Source organism: Polyergus mexicanus, unplaced genomic scaffold, assembly GCF_030449975.1.
Source record: "Polyergus mexicanus isolate NDT 795.1 unplaced genomic scaffold, iyPolMexi1.0 SCAF_13, whole genome shotgun sequence".
NCBI classification, from domain to species: domain Eukaryota; kingdom Metazoa; phylum Arthropoda; class Insecta; order Hymenoptera; family Formicidae; genus Polyergus; species Polyergus mexicanus.
Genome location: NW_027223333.1, coordinates 132,923 through 155,547, shown reverse-complemented (window position 1 = coordinate 155,547; position 22,625 = coordinate 132,923). Strand labels below are relative to the sequence as shown.

Here is a 22,625-nt window from a genome sequence, read left to right as displayed (position 1 = left end):
AGCTATTTTATAATGGCTAATACAATTAATAAAATTTTGAAAAAAAATTTTTTCCCAAGTTTTGCTATAATCAAAATTTTAACTATGTATATTGCTTCTTTTATAATTCATAATTTTATTTCCATTCGCAGTCTCATGTTTATTATCATACATTTACATTTAGTATGTATTTCATGAATTTCCAGCTATATATTATAGTTCAACCAATTTCAGAATTATCAGAATTATTCCTAATCCCCATTCATGTGGGTCCTTTGATCAATTTCTGTATTGAATATCTTCGCAATCAAGCATCAAAACTCTGAGAAAGTCCGTTTGATATTTAATACTCTTAAACAATTAAATAAAAATTAAAATATATGATAAAATTAAAATATATCTTTTTGTCAAAGTTCAGAGTTTAATTTTCATATATATAAAGAGAGAAAAGTTTTTCATATTATATATTACATGTTTAGTGTATATTTAATGAATTTCTAACAAATTCACTTAGTTTCAGAATTACTCCTTTCACATGTGTGGATCCTTTGATCAATTTCTACATTAAATATCTTCGCGAGCTCAAGCGTTGAAACTCTGAGGAAATAAATTATACGCTTAAAATTTAACATTCTTAAAATAATGTAAAAGTTATATAATAAAATATAATAAAACGTCCTGTCATTAATTTTCATCTCTACGATTTAAACTTGTCAAAGTTTCTTCATTTTCTGCCCAATACAGTTCAAAAACTATTTGTGTTTCGGTAAATGTGTGCAATATTATTTCTTATTTCTTGAGTCTTTGTTTTATTGGCGTATAAATGAATAAAAGTATACGCAAAATTTACGCTAAGCTTTATATTTACGCGACTGCTTTTCTTGTTCATATCCGTTAGTCGAAGATAAATAGTGCATGTAAAGTTAAGTGCGTGAGTACAAAAATAAATAGCGTACATCTTGAAGTTTCATAAGCGAGAAAAATGTTTAAAGAAAATTTTTATGCTCATAAAACATCGTGGTCATTATCTCATAAATAAATGAAAAAATTATATATATACAAATATATATACAAATAAAATAATAACTAGATTCATGATGTCCTTTCGAACTTTGTGCGAGAAAGATAAATCTTTTAATTAGTTGCAATCTGCTTTATATAGCAGAAGCAATAAATGTTTCCAATGACGTACAGATTCCAATAATCGCATATAAACAATGAGATGTCTGTTTCTATTTCTTATCGAAATTTTGACGTAATTATATATTTAAAGACTCGCGATTTATTATTATATATCAATATATGTTTTACAACATATACATAATTCTTGTATAATATAAATCAGATAAAATATCAACGAAAAAGATGGAGACATCGTGATAATCTTATATCTTAAGTGCAATATATATACCTTTAAAAAATTGTGACATACGTTATCTAACGTTACTAGTACCTGCAGCTTGTCTAAATATCGCCCATAGTGACCATCTGGCCGTGTAATTAGATATTCTCGAGAGAAGTAATAATATATATTTTGAACACAGCAAATACATAAAATACATAAATCTAATTTTTTTGTAAAAAGAAGTATTTTGCTACGAAAGTAACCAACGTACTTTAACGAAACAAGAGTGCGTTTTAAAAAAAATGTAAAATTAATCATATTCTTTTTTCAAATTATACGTATTAAAATCAAGATTATATACTGTGTATCGTGAGGTGAGGGAAAAGCGCAACAAGTTTCTGGATAATTCTAGAGTGGCGCGGATACCTGCAAGTAGTATAGGTACGTCGTATCGCGGACACATTGTCCGTAAGTAGTTACGCACATTCTTAGTCAGACCGCAGAGCACATAAAGACAGATGACGACGCACCTGGCGCTCGTGGATCGGGTCAAAAGTGTAATATTATAACAAGTGTCTCTGTTAATAGCCTACCTAATTATATTTGCATCAGTAGATAAGGATTCGAATCGGAACGCGTCTGCGGAATAAAAAAAAAGGCTTTTAACTTCACCTCAACTAGATTTTCATACAATAATTTTTTGATTGTTAATGCCTGATACAACGTTTATTATATACGGAGAAACACAGTTTGATCTAACAGAAAATGCAGATATTTCTCAGTGGATTGTATAGCTAATTTTTGAATGAAAAATATCCATTTATCAGAAAATTAAAATTATGCTGATACGATATTTTTCACTGAACATTAGTCCTAGGATCTACCAGATTACATTTTCGCGATTTCCCCTTTTCTCGACTTTTTCATGTAGCTAGTGTGGGGTATATGTTATAAAGTTAAGGCGATTTATTTCATAATCGTGCGTTGGACACTTAAGATAATAATCAGAGAATAATAATAATAATAATAATAATGATCTTTTTTTAGTCATGTTGGAATATCAAACTTTCAAGTGCGTCACAAGTATATCGAACATTTCAATATCACATCACTGAAGAATTATGTCAATAGCACAGTATCATCCGCTGTGTTTCATCATGAAGAAAAGTGGACACGCGCGACCAGTCGTAAACCCTAAGTCATCGGAAGAAGGAAGAGTGGCACAAGTTGCTTTCGCTGTCAATTACTTTTGCGGCCCTTCGTATGAAAGGTAATAAACGGGCAATTTAATTTAAACGCGCATAAAGAATCCGAACGCTATGATATTTGAATGTTTCGTTGAGTCGCTCTCGTCACTTCGCGTTCGTTCACGTTTAATATAATTTTACGGCGCCGACTTGATGGCGCGAAATTCGTGGAGTCGACGCATGGGGTGTAACACTTTCGTCCCCGTAAGCGAGATACTAGCGATCTTTTTCGATATTTAACGAAAATTATACCGATTATTATATCCCGTTTGAAATAGAATATAATTTTATTGAAAAATTCCACGCGAGATATTTACGATATAAGATATAAATCAATCGTAAAAGAAGCGAAATTAATTTGATAAAACATATTCGTCTTATTAATTAAATTCTCGAGGAAAGAATATCGAATAAATAGTAATGACTTGTACAATTGACGAATTCTTCCTGCTTATAATTTGCCTATAATATCTGCGAGTGAAATTCCTCGCTACTCGCATATTAAATGACTCGATGAATCTCGGAAAGAATTTCCAAGAAGTCAAAAGCAATATTCCGAATCATTAGGCTTGCAGGAAGTGTTCCACTTACCTGAATTACGTCGGTCTCTCGGATACTCCACGATGTCAGATTTCGCGATAATCAATCCGATTTCTTTATTCCGGAGATTAAAAAATATTCAGCAATAGTAAGACCTCCCATTGAATATCCTGCAAACAAAAATATACGTTTATATATATTATGTTTTAATTAATTTACCCAGTTCTTTGCCGCGCCTTGATGAGAACAGCGGTTTTAATTCGATAAGTTCGAAGCGCGGAAGTAATTTTATATTATTATTATTATTATTATTATTATTATTATTATTATTATTTTCTCGATCGACCCAATCAGAATATTCATGAGATTAATTGAACAGTTCATTATTGATATCTAACTCTGTTAACATTCGGCTATCATATAGGCAGCTTATAACGATCGAAGAATCGTAATGACCAAATATTCGTTACACAAGTGTTTGTTTTCTGTTATTTATACTCGCTATTATCGCGCGTGTTTTTAAAGAGCGATAGATTTACGCAACTATTAAATAATTATTTATTCACCTCTATCGCAACAACAAAATTTTTATTAAATTCCCAAGAAAAACACATGTGCCGGCATAAGAATATCAACGTTAAATTCGGAATCGCGCATGGCAGAACGTGTATTCTCGACGAAACGAGTATCATCGTGAATCATTGAATAATTTACTGAAACAAGATTTCGAAAATGTAACGTAACACGTAGATCGCGCACATCGAATGGCGCGCGTCGTATACGCAAACACGGACCATTTCACTGCAGCATCCGATATGCGCTTGCAATAAAAAGGGGAACAAACGGGCCGCGTAAAATGTACAGCGTGTCGATTCCGTGGAGGCATCACCACGTGGGTGTGCGTCGCTGTTAATATTCCATTTTCGCAATCGTGCGGATTTAAAGCTCCTTCATACATCGTGATGTGATAAATGTATCGACTTCGTGACGTCGCGCGCATTATGAGAGCTCGTCCCTCGCAAATGTGCCGTCAAAAGACTTCGAACCTGATTTTGCACAATGTGTTAACGATTTGCAAAAATGTTTCAATCCATTAAATTGCGCGAGGCCCGAAAGAAATCTCGCGCTCCCGCGAAATCTTGTGTTTACGCGTTTTTCCAAGACAGGATATTAATAAACGGGAGGTGATTCTTTGCAAAATTACATATTTATTAAGATAGTTTCAAATATATATTTTTGCAGAACATTTTAGGTAGAAAATTTTGAAATATATACTTTTCTCTTTTTAAAGAATAGTTTTTAACAAACAAACACATATAGCAAATATATATTGTTATATATATTTATCCCCCCTCCTACATCGTTATTTAGATCATACAAAAAATAATATAATATTTTTATAAAACAAATATGCATCATACGAAACATACAAACGTATCATGCAAAAAGAAATAATAAATAAAATATTTTTATTAATCGAAGTAAAAAAAAAAAATGTGTAGTATACTATTACCAATGCATTCTTTTTTTTTTAATTTAATAGGAATTTATATTAATAGTAACACGATAAAGCATGTTAGAGAATAGGAGACAGAGCTTTTATCGGATCTTTATTCGATTGGATTTTTAACTGTGAAATTTGAACTCTTCCAGCAATATACATTTAAAATCCACTTTTTATTGTTGAAATTTAAGGTTTCCAATAACTATGTTTAAACAAATATATATATAAATATATAAACGTATTTCAAAATATTCTTTCTATTTTACAATAAATGTCAAACAAATTAAAAAATGAGCAAATCACAAAAAAAGCAAAATAATTCTTTATATTGTACAATAACTGCGCTTTTGTATCGTTTTCTTCCTACGTATTAATCTTTCTTTTTTCTTTGCATAACGTATTAAAAATATAAAGACAAAGTTATTGCATCTTTTAAGAAGTCTATTATCAAAAGAACTAAGAGAACTTTTAATTTTTTTAATAATTAGCATACACTCGCGTCACTAAACTGATTAAAGACAAAGATGTAAATGTATGATAGGTACAGAATTGACATTGAATTAACTCTGTCAATTGACAAATCAGTCAGATATATTCAATCGGACAAACTTTGATATCTGTCAGTTTTGTATTCTGATTAGCATCGCCATTTACATTCGATGTAATCTGACAGTTAATTAAATTACAATGTTACATGTATCGTCGTTTTTTTGTGATCGCGATATGATGTATACTTTTGGCAAAATCTTACATTACGTCTTTCATCGCGACCCTCCGCATGTTTTTACATGCTTGCGATATTAATGCTGGTCCCATTTCTTATTCTGATTATACGTTAATACAAATACGAGATCAGACATGCAGAGTGAAGAACGATGTCGAAAGGTTTCGGTGGCGCTTGTATTATCTGCAAATGCATCGTACGAGCCGATGGAATACGGCATGAATGCCAATTAGAGAGTGAAGAGTTTGACAATATTGCGACGATCTTAAAATGTACGTGCTGTTTCGGTCGGAAAACTGGTAGTTTCATAAGTGAAAATAGGGACTACACGTGCTTAAATATTGTTCGTTACGTACAACAAAATTGTTGTTATGTAAAATGTTTGTTATATAAAATTTGTTATATAACTATTTTATATATTGTATAATATTTTGTAACAAAGAAGATATTTATTCGAATTTCTAGAATATTATTTTTAATGTTGATCGATAAAATTATATGACTCTTTTTCAAAATGTTTCAAATACATTTATGATATGTTTTTAACAGACTTATAGTAATTAAGGGGCTTATTCCGTAATTTTTAACGATAGCGTTACGCAGCTAAAACAGGAAGGTATCGGAAAACAGTTACGTAATATCTAACGATATCGTTAAAGGTTACAAAATAAGGGCCCGAGGATGTAAAAAAACTTAAGCAGTAAGACTTAAGACTTATGAATTTCAACTATACAGAATTTTCAGCGTTGCTTACGTTTCAATATAGCTGCCTTACTGTTCGACCGTGATTGATCAATTCGCTTACGTCTTAAGTCTTACTGTTTAAGTTTTTTTTATTTGCCACGGCCCTAATAAGCCCCTAAATGTAGGGGACATCGAACCGCGGATATATATCATTGTATCAACAAATCAAAGCTGATTAAAGGCGCAAAAAATGATTACAACCTAAATAAAATTAGCATGATTTATAAGCGAAAATGTAGAAAGCTTAGTTACAAGAAGAGTAGGTTATACTCGTGCGCTTTTATAACTATTATTTAGACACTGTGGGTGGGGTTTTTTACGTCCGCTTTTTCTATATATCACATCAAACTTATTTAATACAAATATAGCCACAAAATATGACTGTATGCAATATCTTTTTTATACATCAAGTTTTCAGATAACAATTGTTACAATAATTCAAAAATTAGTGTTGTAAGAACATTTTTCACTAACTAATAATTAAGTAGCTAATTCAAAAAAGGAGTATCCAGATTATTTTAAAATAATATTCTATATAAGTTCTATAATATATTATATATATATATATATAGTGTGTTAATATTCTTTTTAATGTATATTAATATATTTTCTAAAATAAAAAATATTTTTAATATCTATATTTTAAAAATATATTATGATATATAATATTATATATAACACATTAGAAAGTATTAATTTATAACCAATAATATTATATTAACACCAATAATATTAAAAAAATATTGAATATATGACTTTGTATATTGCGTGCGATGTACCTAATAAAGCGTTTAAAAATGATCATTCTCCCGTAGTTTAGATTCAGTATGTTATCACAACATAATAAAAGACCAAGCCCTCTTTAGAATCGTATCGAAACTTTTACAATCGTAAGCTCCTGTGATAACTGTAAGCGAATAATAACGTTAATACAGTCACCGGCAGATTTTGAGTTTTAGTTTCCTGACGATGTAAATTCTATTACCATGGGATGGTGAAATTTATTCAACCGAGATCGATGACGGCAAATCATTGTTACCGTGTTGTGATAAAATTATATGCTACCCGGTTTTTTTTTTTAAATTTTCCCATGCAAATTGATTCTCACAAAAATATTAGTTTATAATAATATTCGACTCACTTGAATATTTATTTAACTTCAAATTATTTATTCGTAACTATCAGGTTGCGTATAACGTTGCAAAAACTGAAAATGAAAAAAAAAAAAGGTATAACTTTCCACTTCAAAGCTCATGCTAAAGAAAGATACGAAAATAAAGATATTGCATACAAATGTAATAATTTTAAAATTGTGTTCACAATTTTATACATCTCAAACGAACTTACTAAGAAATATATATATATAAAACACTTGATCACAAGATAAAAACAATAGTTATCCGTAAGAAGCAAATAACGATTAGGACCGAAATATAGCGTAAGCTTTAGTAAGAACTAGTAGTGCCATCAATAGTCGCAGAGGCTACACGAAGCGTGACATTATGAAGGAAGGTTGTGGTTCAAGCAATTTTGCTGTCAGAGGCGATATCACAAAGCTAGATAAATCTCTAGGCAGGCACTTCCTATTCACCTCATCTCGTAAACCCGTTTCAAGATGATTATCGTTCATAATACGTGACGAAGCAAGAAATATACACACTCTATTCCACATCTTTTATTAAAAGCATGATACTCTCCGAGGATGTCTCTTCCTCTTAAAAAGTCAAGATTATTTGAAAAAATTATCAATATTATGCAACTATTTCTTGCAAAGTAAATTAAGCTAATAGTACAGTACATTTGTTATCTCAACAAAATATTCGACTGTATTCCGTATTGTTTAAATGGTGATATGTACATGGTTTCATCTGATATTATGAAAAACTTTAACCCAAGTGGATCTGAAGAGCTAGTATCAGCGTTTAAAGAAGAAGTGATAAATCGACGAGAGTCACACGTTGAGAAAAGCTTACAAGTACAAGTACTTGATACGGTCGTGATTTCTTTACATTCGGTTGCTCCAAATACGCTGAATCAGCAACCATATCGGCGATTTTCTAAAAACTCGAGATCTTGACTTGGCTTAGATTTTGTCTCGTGTCACCTTGCATTTGTATTTTATCAATTCGCGGTCACAAATATCTTTTTGAGAAACATGAGTCATATTTTAATATCATACATAGAGCTGGTACGCATGATATTAATTTCAATATAAAATGACAATACGAATTTTTAATTGAAAATTCTATATTTACCCTCTATTATGATTTCAACGATATTCTTCTATTACGCGCTTTAATTAAAATTTTGAATAAAAGGTATTGTTTTCAGCTTACTTTCTTCATTTAAATCTAGTAAATCTCGTCTTGATTATATATGTAAAAGATTGCTATTGCAATTATTGTTTTATCTATGCGGATGATTTTCGCCAAACTAAATTTTAAATTTTAACCAATATTCTCGCCACTATTAACTTATATTTTCCGACATCATTATAAATTATTTGATTCATATAATATATATATATATATATATATATATATATATATATATATACTTTTAGTAGTAATGTCAAGTAAAAAGTACATCACTTTAATGCACTCTACTTTTTACCGCTGTAATACAATTATTTATCGACACACCGCATTATTGATTCGAGGCCCGCATAGAATAGGAAATATTAAAAAAACTTTGTTACTCTTTCAAATTCAATTTTATGCGAGAACTCCGACAAATTCACGTTGCCCGGAGGAGCATTAAAATACGTCGTTAATATATACACGTGCGATCTCAATCATTTCACAAATGCTACGCAATCAGGAGGATGGATACATCATTGGTGCACGTGGAGCCTGGTTCTGCGAGACCGGCCGATGAAGGAAATGAGCGAACGGAGCTTTAAGGGGCCGATCTGCGCAAGCACAGGTGCAAGTTCGAGGGTATAAAGAGGAGAAGCTCGGGCTCGCGGTGCGCACTTTGTGCTTCATCTGTCCGTCATACAGATCGTACGATCGGTCCCGACATCCCCCCACTTTCTCTCTCGCCGAAACTTTTCCCGCTGCGTTTGTAACTGTACGTCATCGGTTGCATTCGTGCGTCGTTTTCTCCGCGTTTTTCCGGCGGAACTTTTCGACAAGTTGGACTCTTCTCTTACAGGACAGCGTACAACTCCCGCAGGTGAGTCGTAATTTGAGTTTTAGCATTTTTTTTACTTTCTCTCTCTCTCTCTCTCTCTCTCTCTCTCTCTCTCTTGCTCTTGTGTATTCTCAGATGAAACTTCACGAGATTGTGTGTTAAGAAACTTTTTATTAAAACTTCAAGTGAAACTACTTCATTTTGATTATAGCTAGTATTATCATGTTATCGTCATCTTATTTAAGCGAAAAAAAATTTCGCTCGCGTTCTATATTAACAGTAGACAAGGATAAAATTTATTTTAATATTATATCAATATTTTGAATAAAAAGAAAAACATTAATTTATAAATTAAATTGTAATGAGTTAATGAATTAAAAATATTTGTTCTGCGAGTGATATTTTATTAAATGGTCAGATTTATTACGCAAAATAATTATTGTAACGAGAAGTTGCAATAAAACGTGTGACATGACGTGTCTACCGAAACGCTTGACAGCCGAGTTGTAAAAGGTTAATGCAGATCGAATGCGGCTCGAGATTCATTGAGGTTTAGTGCAATTGTCGTTAATTGTCCGTTAATGTAAACGAAAATATATCGAATTCATTCGATATATCGGGTTAAGCAGATTTACATCGGTATATATCGGTAGTGATTTAATTGTGGATTTAATAAAATACTCCATCATAATTTAACGGAAAATTATCTTCTGTGATTAATATTAGACTTTATATTAATTAAATATATAATATATAATATAATATATAAATATATAATACAATATATAAATTTTTTGATTATTAGAAAATGTTATGAACGCAAAAGATGATTATATTGTTGTGGTGCCCTAAATATTGTATTATAATTTACAATATCCGTATGCAGATTTTTTGTAATTTTTTTTCACTAGCACATACATACAATCTTTTTTTAATTAATTAATGGCAGTTTAGTTTTATATCTAGCTGTTCATGATTAAAACAAACAAAGGCAAAATTTGAAAAAAGCAAACAAAAAGATCGCCAATAAATCGGAAAAAAAAAAAAAATAAATAAATAAAAATTTGTGCTCTGCTTTACGTACATTCATATGCAATTTGTTATTTGATATTTCAATATAGTATATGAAAACGAGATCGTAATACGAACTTGGAATATTTTGCTGCAATGACTAAATCATTACATGTGCGCGTTGTGTAATTAAAAAATATAAAAATGAATAGAAGATTATACGTAGTATACAGAACTATTTTTATCGATAACGTTTATAAATTATGTTGTCAATTCGACATTTGATTTTAACGTGACGCTTTACCTTTTGATGCGGATCGAGTGACGAGAATCCAAATACTTTAGCGAAGTTTGATACCTCTGTGTGACAACTCGAAGCGGTTACTAGACCAGAGAGAGAAAGACCACAAAGGTGCACTAGTGTTATTTGAAGCTTCAATTACGCTAAATGCGTGGTTTTCGCGGATTTATTTTGCGTCACCGTCTCATTTCTTGCCATATTTTTTACGGTTTATAATAAGTGTGATAAAAACGAAAAAATAAACGCGTATAAAAGGCTGATACGGAAATCCTTATATTATTTACCGCTAAAGCTTATCGCCTAAAGTTGTAGCGCGTTATAAAACAGAATTATTATTCAGATTATGCCAGTTTAAAAAAAAAGCTCTCTTACTGAAATTATCGAAATTCTTTACAAAAATATGCAATTTATTTATAATTGACTTTTTGGTAATCCATGAAAAAAAAAAGTATATAAATTTTTCATATTTTTGCTAAAGCATTTCCACCACTTTCTTTGCTCGCAATATCTTATTGTTAGATCAGTTCGCAGAGTAAATCATCGTATTATCTTCGATTTCCCTTCTCCCCTTGCATTCTTTCTCTCTTTCTCTCTATGTTCCCTGCTATATAGCACTCTCTATAATAATGTATGTCGATGAAAGAAGACATTTCATTTTTTATGGAGTACGATTACTATACGCACGTGTGCGTTCACCGCAAAATCACCATTTGATCGATAGGGTGCTGTGATATTTTATACATCGCTAACTATAGATGAGAGGCGAGCAACGATGCGTGCGGCATTGAAATTTGCGGGCTTGAATGCGATTATTAATTGCACAAATTAATAGCGCCATTAATAAGTCTCGCGACACGTCTATTAATTCCTAATGGCAAGTGATAAAACCGAGACGTGTTTATCGCCAATTTTAGTTGTATAAAATAATACGGGCGATTAACATGTACAAGCATATTTAATTAAAGACGCGACAGCAAGACGATTTATAGATGTATAAAGTGTTAAGATCACGATCGATTATATGACGTCTCTGAATGCGATTCTTCATTCTCGTGCGATAAAAGTTATTATATTGTACTTCTCGTCAGAAAATCCCGTCTGGTTGTTATAAAAGTTTCTTAAAGTGTTATGAGACGATGTTTCGTATCCTTACCGTAAAATAAATTCTGATTTGACGTATCAAGTACCGTTATAACTGTTTAATCCGGCAACACGTTCTTTGTCGTTAATTAACTTTCGTAATAATTTATTAAAAAAAAAATCTTTTCTTCCTCTATAAATATAAACGCCAGTGATATCTCTGAATTGAAAAGTAAAAATTCTCAAAAATGAAGCGCAATTGCAATTGATTGCATTTACATTATTATATATTTGAGGAGTTGACGATGCAAACAAAAAAATCATAATATCCTCATGAATATATAATCGTAATCGATCAAGCATATATCGTCACGTAAAGATATCCTAGTCGATCGTTAAATATTATTACCGTTTCATCGTCTCTCGTCTATATAAAAATGGCCCGTTATTTTCATAAAAATATACATTAACTGGCTACGGGAATTTAATATCGTTTATCGTGTGCAAACGTGCAACTTTCGTTTCACGTATCCCTTTAAACACGATATAATATCCGACTTATATTCTCAATTACAAAGCGATAAATGTTTCGTGTTGTAAAGATCATTGTGTCATGCGAAAAAGTGTTCAGTGCTGACGATTCAAATGGTTATCTATCACCCGTATGTAAGCTTCATTATTCAGCGTTAATGCGATTAACGCGATTGGGCTACGCGTTATTCTTCGCGGAATTTCGTGGGTTCTAATGAAATTACTGAGTAATTCATTTTCGTTTTCGCTCCGTTGAACGTTCATTGGTCGCCACTACCAGCATTGCGGGTAGCTTTTAAATGATTTTGTCTATTAAGTCGCGATGTGCAAGCACTAGTAATCCGTGTATGCGGTAGAATTTGCGTCATTCGTTGTTATTAAATCGGAAAATATTCTATCTCTCGTCATTAAAAGATAAACAAATAAAAATAATTTTGCAAGCATCTATTTGACATAAAAGGTTGGAATAGTTAACTGGAGTCTCGTCAATAAATAAAATTATGATGTCAATAAATAAAATTATTGTATTAAAGCTCGTATATTATTCAATGGATATGTGATTAATACAGGATGATGATTTCACGAATCGTTTGTTGGCGGCTGTAAAGAATAACGATAGCTTAACTACTACTAACCATTGTGTCAACGGTAGAAGATAAATAGAGTTTTTCCTCCTTTGACCCGGTTCGTGAATCACGTTACACAATCAGCATCGAGAAATTAATTTAATTATCCTCTCGCCGAGAAGTTTCGCGCTCGGCGACCCTTTATTACAACATTATTATCGCGCGCCAGTAATGTTTTCAGAGTCACGTTAATGCGTTTAATAGCGTGGCACGAATCATCCCGTTATATGATCTCCGCGAACAAAGATCGCGCATCCCTGACGGAATACTAAGACAACATTTTAACGGGAAAGAAACGGAAATTTTTTTTTCTTGGAGCCGTTTCTACGAGCGCGCGACTTTTCTTTTTCTCACGTTAGAGAAGCGCTCTCCTTCTGTGTGTGATCGTTCCCCAAAATTTATGACACTTTCTACTACTTTGACTACGCGGAGCTTTGGTGTCATGGGAATAATTTCCTATTCCGTAATCACAGATCTCCGCATAATTCCTTCATCGCAGTCTAAGCTCCTTTCTTTGCTGGGAATTAAATTTAATATCGTAAAATTTACTTTTTAAGTCAATGCGTATTTCTTTTTATATTATTATTTTTTTTTTCTTTTATCTGTTTTTCGCGATGTTTCATAGGGATAATTATTAACAAAGAAAAAAACATGCTAGTACATGATAACGCATCTTATAAAAGTCTACAATACTTTGCGTCGTCGATGAGAGATGGGTCGCTATCTAATATGGTAAATCTCATCCTTTGCCAAAAATATACATTCAACTTTCCCCCTTATGTCTTATCCTCACTAAATCACTATCCCGGGAATAATTTCTTCGGAGAAAACCAGTGAACTTTGAAAAATCGTTAAGATAAGAGACACTATTCATCGAATATCCATAAATGCAACCACCAACAAATGTTCCATTCGATCAAATCGATACATTTCCCCGGGCAAAAAAAAAAAAAAAAATTCTTCTTACTAATTATTATCTGTATTATCGATTCCGTGAGATTTCAAATCCCGAGAATATAACAACGATTATTATCACGAAAAAGAATAGTGTGAAATTCGCTTGATTGAATACAGAGGGTATATCATTTTACATTTTCTATGCGATAATCTCCGTAAAACCAGTAATTATCGAAAAGAAAACTTTTTAATAATAGTTGCTCTCGAGAATTTTTTTTTTATTTATTATTATTGAAACATTATAGCTGTAATAATAATAGCTTTCGAGAATAATCACGTAAAAAGACCAAAATAGTACATACATATATATATATATATATAGATTTGCAACGATTGTAAACTGAAACTGTGAAAACCTGATATATACTATAACAAGCTATTTACAAGCTCTGTTACCTTGATTCCCTGTGTAATCGAGCTTGTAATATAATTTTCCATTCGTTTGCCATCAAATTTACGTAAACAATAATAATTTCATGGTAACATAAATTATGGTTGATCGCAATCTGCTATAAACAATCGGAAAGGGCATAAAAGAAAAATCAATAACACATTTCTCTTATATTATTAATTTATGCATACATCTCTTTCCGTTATTATTTCTGTAATCATTAATTATACGCCTTAATAATAATATAAAGAGCTCCATAATGCAATTTTCAATACATTTCATAAATACTCAGTAAAGACTCACTCATACCGTACAAAATGCATTACAGAAAAAGGACAATATATATATATATATATATATATATATATGTATGCTAAAAACTTCTCGGAATATTTCGTTGTATAGAATACAATGTATAGGAACGTAGCGACCTGGAAAATTGGCAGTTCGTTCGAGTATAACGAACGTGCAAAATTTTTTGCAAAATGCAAATCCTAGAGCAGTAATTTTTTTTATTCCTGTCATTTCTTTCAAAAGTCTACTATACGCTACCGTGTTGAGTTCTACATCACGTTGAATGGCAGAATGGAACGGCGTGTCGCTTTAACGATCTTTATAGCATTAACCGGACTAAAAAAATAAAAAAGAAAAACACTATTTATCGTGGCGCTGGTTTGTTTCGCGTCGCATGCACGTGCTGATAAACTGTTCGGCTAAGAAGAGTTTCGAATACATCGTATCAGTCTCGCAACTATAAATTCCTTGATCCTTTACTATCGCAGGCCATGGTGCCAGCACCATGTAACTTTAGAAATTGTTGTTCAGGTGAATGTTAGGCTTCAATATTGTATACGCAAACACTATCCAGTACACGAGCACATGAGAAATATATCCATTTATATTTTTATGAGCAGGATATATATAAACATAGAAATAATATCCTTTGTTTTCTAAAAAAGTTAGATATAATTCAAAACATAAAACATTTTCACGCGCGTAAATAGATAGGGATCGACCTCGAATTTTAAATTATAGATCGTCTCTAAAGCTTAATAATATAAATTTCTTTGATAAATTCGCAATTATCTTATTTAATTGGCAAATATTTTAAAAATTAATAAAAACAAAAATGGAGAAAGTCATTTAAATTATAATCCATTTAATGTGTTAGCCATACCAGACATAAATCAATTCTTTAAACGACTTCGCCAATTATAGAGCCGTTAATAATCGAAACTTTGTGCAATTTTAATCTCGTTTTCGTTGCTAATAATGGAACATTGTATTTTAAGAGCAAAACGATGAAAATTAAAGAGAGCTGATGTTTACTGATTCAAGAAATTTATTTCGATGTAGTACGATTTTCTATACCATCGATACAAATTATTAATCACATTAATTCTTTCAACAATAATATACACTCTATCGAAAATAAAAAACCAAAATATCAAGTGCATGAAGTGCATTAATGCATCTTAAATCTTTCGTAAATATATCAATCTGTGCGCATATATTGACGCTGCGTGCCAATCAGAGTCAATTATTTGCACAAACACAATTCGTCGATAGGATGGTAAGAGTACGCGTAAGAATACTCTTGGTATCTTAATTTCGGTTTTTTGTTTGTCATATCTGTATAATCAATCGCATAAAAAAATGTAGCGATAAAAAGTTTGATTGATAAGTTAATTATATATGCACTATGCGCTAAAATAAAAGTTACGCTTGGCAACTTCATTTGTGATATGACGCTGTATGCGATAGGATGGTCGGACAAGCGCTGTAACAATATTATTTATTGATATGAAAGAATTTGTATATTTTTGCGTGGACAGAATTGAATCGAGATGCGCGATTTTAAAGTGTTATTGAAATCGCAGAATAAACCCATTACGTTTATTTAAAAAAAATGCAGATTTATTCGTACCATTGTTAATTCGCAACAGAATTAATAAGCAATTCGATATTTTATATTCGTTTGTAAAAAAAAGACAAAAATTATTATATTGTATACTTTTATTAAAATTGCGAGTGAGTGATATTAATTTTGTTATTATATTATTTAAGAGATATCTGTAAGAAAAATTTCGATCATAAATCTTTCTTCCCTGTTTGCTGGCAATATTTAATATTAATAATATTGTATATATATATCGCTCCTCTTTAATTATCTGAGAAAAATCGATAATCTAAACCAAGTACTCTTTTTTCTTCTTCTTTCGGAATTAATGAACAAAATTGTATATATATGGTTTTTCATTATCTATAAAAACTCTTAGAACGGATTGATTAATCTTTTTTGAGAAGTTTTAATAAAAGAAGGTTAAAACAATACAAATTATTATGAAACAGCGTACATTTCGGCAGTATATAGATTCATATTTCGAATCCGAACAAAATTGAAATCACGAGAGAAACGCTAATACATTTCGTTGCATTCCTCGCGCTTTTGCATTCCGCGTGCGAGAGTCGAAAAGAATATAATCCGATCGTTAACGCGACGGCGTTCAATCTTTCTCTCTCGACGAGCAGCAGATAAATACAAAATGATATTATCGCAATTTAATCTGTAAAGTTTCGAAGCACAGGCTCTCTCATCGTCGCAGTAATTTAACGCGCGCTTCTATAAATGCGAGCTGCACACAATATGCATTCGGCTATCTACGAGTGCCATTAAATGGTGCCGTAAGTGCGATCCGAAATGCCGCTCGTATAGGAAAACCTCGGGAATTGACTCAAACAAACACGCGGAAATTAGCGATTTGTGGATCGCAATGGTTGTTTTAATAGCAAAAGCGATTGTAAAATTAAGGAGACATCGGTAATCGTCAAATTTTATATCGATACAGGCGGAGCAGATAATAAAAAATAGATAGAAAATTATCTTTTTTCTACGCGAGATACAATGTTAAGACCCGGTAAATATCTATTAAAAATGGATTCTGATAATCCGCCAGAATTAATCCGGATTTAATAGCAGAAAGAGGAGCGACTTTATTTTAGAATTCGCGGACCGTGAAGACCGTCGGCAACGGTATGCAGATCTTTGATGCGTTTCCTGCGAAAATTATATGTATATTATTGTATATATGTATGTATTGTGTGTTCGAGAGAGAGACAGAGACAGAGCACTTTTGATTTGCCACGTGCGTCACATTTTTTCCTTTGTGTGTGCTCTCTCGCCGCGCAACTTTTAACAACACCTTTCTTTACATCTATAATTAAGTAGAGGGTCAAGCCGAGCGTTATTTTGCTGCGCGGAAAGCAGCGGAAGCATTTTTTTCACGATGCAAGTTATTTTATAACGTTAGAAAAAAAAATACATTTGACGACATTGTGACAGCGTTTTATGCTATGCTCTTTATCTTTCGTTTTGCGAGCTGCGTATAATTCATTGTCAAATAATATTCGTCAAATGCTATTTTGTATATTTTCGATAAGTGGCACGCGAAAATTCAATTTGATAAGTGATATAAACTGCAACAAACATCGACGCTCCTATCTCATAAATTGCCGAATTAAAATTCACTTTTGGCGAGAGCAAGTGAGTCGAGCGAAGAAAAAGATTTCATTACAACGCCCGTACGTTGAAATTAAGTGCCGCAAATTAGCAATTTTGTTCCACACTCGCTTTTTTCAAAAACAAGATTATCTTTTGCATTTTAAAACAGAAATATTCTAATTATGTTATAATAGCGTGCTCGCACAAATGAGTGATTATTTTAATCATACGCGTAATTCACCACTCGAACATTTTAATATGGCTTGCATCTTGTAACGTGTTGTAGAAAAACATTCTTTAATTTTTAATTAAAATTTCTTTATTTAAAATTTTAATTATAGATTTTCTTATATAAAGAGAAAAAAAATCGAAATTGTGCAAAATAGAATTCTAATACAATCGCACGTCGTTAACTCTTTCCCTCTTCTCTCTCCTTCTTTCTTGCGATTCTTATCTATTATTAAAAAAAATTTGATTAACTCGTAGGATCTATTCATAACTTGTTCGCATACACCGTTCAAAGCGATAAGATAAATTTATCGATTGACAGCATGTGTTCGGTTGCGTCACTTTATCTGCCATATGTATACCCAACGTCGACAAAGTAAATGCAAGTAAGAACGCGTGGTTGATTGAATTCAGGCATGGGAAATCAATGGTTGAATGTGTGTTTCGAGGCTTCGAATGAATGCGATATCGGTTGGCTGCGCGTGACGAGAATGATGATCGATGATTAATAAATTTAGAGATTAGTCCATTAAACATTGTCCCGTACGGCGTACTCGCATACATACGCTCGATGCCATTATTTATTTAAGACCATCGCAAACGCATCTCGCCTGCATTAACTGACGAAGAGAAATATTTCGATGGAATGTAATTTACGTCGATACGCGTTAATTAGCACTGCAAAGAGAATTGCAACCAACACTCTCAATGGTCTTAAGCTCGAAGAGACTGTTAAGAACTGAAGCAGAGTACTTTGTAAACTTTACTATACGCGTCGCGACGGTTTAGTTCGCAATGCATTTGTTGTCGACGAACACAAGATTTCTTCGTCGCGAGATATTTTCTCACAGGAAGGATCAAACAAATTTTATACAGTTCAATTAAGTCTCGTCCCGCATTGTTATTCTAATGGACTGCATAATTTCCGAAACTACAGTATTCACAAGTATCGACTCGCGATCGTGTATTATCACAGGACGAATTTCCCTCTTACTTGTTTTACACATATACAAATCGGATTCAAAGATTTTAATCGAGTATCGAGAAAGCGACCGCGCAGCGAATATTATTTATCTTTCTCGTCAAACTCGAAATTTTCCTCAATTACGTTTTCGTGTTTGTTGCTACTAACAAAGTTGTACGCGATATCTTTTACGGCGCCATCAAACACAGAATACACTTGCGAAACTACGTGGGCGTACGAAAAATCTTTAACGTTATCATATATACAATACGTGTTTTCTTTGAGATCGCGTACGACGATTTGAAACGAATTTCTCGTTTGGTAGCGGAGAGCAGTCGAAAACCGTACTTAATTAATTGATTGATGGGAATGCGGAAACCGACCTCCTTAATTATGCGATTTCCGAGGCGGGCGCGCGCAACGCGGGGATATGAAAGTTTAGCCGTATTAAACTCCCACTAGTTCGATTAAATACAGAAATCGGTTCATGGCCGATGTTCTGTAATTATCGATAATTATGAAATTTACAAAATACACTACTGTCGCGAATTCAATGCACGAATCGCAACGTAAAAGATAGACAATTACGGATGAAATGGAAGGAAGTTTGTTACTTTTGTCTTACAGCCGTTGAAAAGATTGTCGAAAGAGAAATGTGTCGATATCGATAGAGAAGCTCTTTTCTTCTCTCTCTCTCTCTCTCTCTCTCTCAAGCTTATATATAATTTATCGTAAAACCGAAAACGATGGAAAAACTCTGATAGAATTTCCGCAGAACTTTTACAAGGGAAAAGTCGCTCGCATGAAAACTTTAATGATCTCGATAGATTTCATTTTTAATGGAGCGGTCACTCTTCACATTTTATAAGAATCTTTAATTTATTTTAGATTACTTTCTAAAGAGATAGCACTCTCGTATAAAATATTCGTGAAATATATGAATAAACAAAGAAAGAAATTTACCCAAAGAAATAAATTCTTTCGAAGAAATAATTTCGTTTCGGGATATGACTTTACACTTTATATTATCGCCATGAAATATGTATATATATATATATATATATTTATTATAAGCTCAACGATATCCTGTAGTAAGCCGACGTGTTGCAGTAATGTCAGAGTTGCAATATGAGATTATTTTTTATGGTCGTTATATCACGTACGGTTCTCTAATCCAATCTATTTAAGCCTTGCGTCAGACGATCACGAACATTGAATTGATAATAAGCCGCACGTGTTTGAGTCGGCCTAAGACTGATATTAGATTAGGCCTAATCGAGCAGTCGTGCCATGGGTCATCGAGACTGTCCATTCGAATCATGCAACCTATTCGACGCTCTTCGTATTCGAAACGTAGGAACGAGCTGTCCGCGTTAAAGCTGATCCTAATCGAATATTACCGGCAAATACACGCGATCGACAAATCTCGTACTAGAGTACTACGAAAGCAATTAGGCTCAAACCCTTTAGACATGCGCTAACCGACCCGGTTTGGTACATACTCATTCCGTCTTCTCGAATTCGCGTATGTCTCGAGCGTTCCCTGTTACTTGCTCCTGCCGTAGGATGCGGCAAAATGTCAAAGTCGCGCGTCCCGATATGTAACGAAGAACACGCTTCAAAGCGAGTGTTAAGGACAGGAGGCGGTTAGACTTTGAGAAGGCGGCTAATTTAATGGTCGCGCGGGTCGCGTCGACGACGATGCCTCGATCGATCATTAAGAGAGCCAGGGACCTGGCCTGCCGCGACGATACCTCGACAACATTTCTCGGGTATCGTCCTGGTCACGGGACAGTTTCAATCGCAATGAGAAATCCTCGTCGGAATTCGCGCACGAGGAGAGAAGGTTATCATCGACGGATCCACGCACGAGAAGCGAATAATTAATTTCGAACGCAAAGTGACGTCTCTGCGCCGTAGGCAAATTCCGATATGAGAGTAATCCCGCTTCAGCTCTCTCGTTGCGAACTTGCGTTTCGCCGTCGACGGCGATACGAGAAATGTTCTCTCGCGGATTGCCATTTGCGATTAGATATTTGGTAGAGAATTCAGCGAACAAAATTTCACACGCAGCATTTCCCGTCTTGTCGCGTTATAAGAAATCGAAAAGCTCATTTCCACATCGGCTCAAGCTCTGAGCTTGTTAAATATGAAGATTGCGTGACTGATTAATAATCTTTCCGCAATTATGCATATATATTTCATTTTGAAAAGTATAAATTTAAAACGATTTGGAGAATCTTTTTAATTATTATTACGTATAGACAATTTTTAAATTTGATTATCTTAGTTATGGTAAAGTTTTTTCATCGTTTTTTCATCTCGAAATTTATGTATTGTATTTTCGAGTAAAATATTGTTTATTATTATATATCAAATAATGATATCTGCATTTTTCTCTTATTACAGGATTTCTTTCAATTTCTCTCGCAAATTTGCAAGATGATACAACGTTATTATAGTTGTAGTTTCAATTAAATTATTATCAGAAACAGTTTGCAGTAGTCGGCTTGTCAATATAGTTTACGTTAAACAACAGAATTTGGGCGTGCGAATGTATTGTACTACCCACTGACACGCGGAAGACCAACATAATACGCTTGTCATAATTACTTGATTAATAAGCAAAGTAAACAGTTTCACTGAGAAATTAGTATAAGTAGAATAACGCAGTAAGGAAGATGGTTAATTGATTTACAATTAGTAATTTATATCAAAATCTAAAGTACTGATTTTCTGTCTTTCCGTAGATAGTCGTACGTTGATGAAAATAGCGTGAATAAATATGAATAAAATGGCTGATGGTTCGCATCATTATGCGTAGTTTTAGAATTCAATATAATTTCATATAATTCTCTCAATATAAAATAATTTTATTCACGAAGACAAATATTCGATAACACAATTGCTACTATGTATATCTCTACATATACATATATACATATATAGAAATGAGTCGGGTATAAGCATATAAATTAATGATATATATATATATATATTATATAATTTTAATGATAGATATAGATTGCAATTGTCATCGATTCGATATCTGATGCCTCGAGCAGCGGACATGTTTCCGTGTATTTTATTTGCATCGCGCAGAGGGAAATATTATATATTTTTCAACGTACCTGCTGAATAAACTGCGAGGGATTAATATCGGTCGCGACAGGCGTCGATTATACGCGATCGTTATCCGTTCACTGAATGCCCTTTATTCCGCTGAGTTTGTTTAATCAGGTACATTAAATTAAAGATATGCAGTTTGCCGGAGCGCATTTTTATTGACTCTGTTGTCTCATTTTGAAACGCGCAGTTAAGCCAGCATGCACGACGCGAGCAAATGATTCGAAAGTTTTCTCGCATCGTCGATACAAGTACTAAAATAAGCTGCCCCATCATGGGAATTTCAGCCGAGTCAAATTAAAAAATACCACGGACAAGCGTCAGCTCTTGTTCAAATTGACGTCGGTTAACGCGACTCCTACTATACGCACGTATAAACCACACATGTAATTTTAATTAAAAACCGGAATAAATTGAGCGTACAAATTAAAACGTTTCGTTGGAAAAGATTTTGTGCAAATCTATACAAAAATATGAGAGATTATTCTGATTAAATGTCAAAATGCGAATTTTTCATTGTCGGTTTCTTCAAACTTTCCCGGAGAAGTTAGATTACTGGTAGTAGATTGAAAGTGTATCGAGTGTTTCCTTAAGCGAGACGAAGCAATCGGGCGAAATAATTAAATAAGATGCAATCGACACTCGACTTCGTACGCGATATCTTCTCTCTCCGACAGTTTAAAGGGGAGT

At 32.9% G+C, this 22,625-nt stretch overlaps 2 protein-coding genes across 2 annotated transcripts in view; one reads left to right on the top strand and one right to left on the bottom strand.

The window, feature by feature from the left end:
• LOC138938866 (uro-adherence factor A) overlaps nt 1-22,625 on the bottom strand; it is a 123,957-nt gene that overhangs the window by 78,229 nt on the left and 23,103 nt on the right. The window contains exon 3 of the mRNA XM_070306219.1: nt 3,163-3,281. The gene's annotated coding sequence lies outside the window, so the exon portion shown is untranslated. The remainder of the gene's footprint in view (nt 1-3,162; nt 3,282-22,625) is intronic.
• The window catches only part of Scp2 (Sarcoplasmic calcium-binding protein 2), a 31,314-nt gene continuing 17,750 nt past the window's right edge, over nt 9,062-22,625 (top strand). Inside the window, exon 1 of the mRNA XM_070305968.1 lies at nt 9,062-9,260. The gene's annotated coding sequence lies outside the window, so the exon portion shown is untranslated. The remainder of the gene's footprint in view (nt 9,261-22,625) is intronic.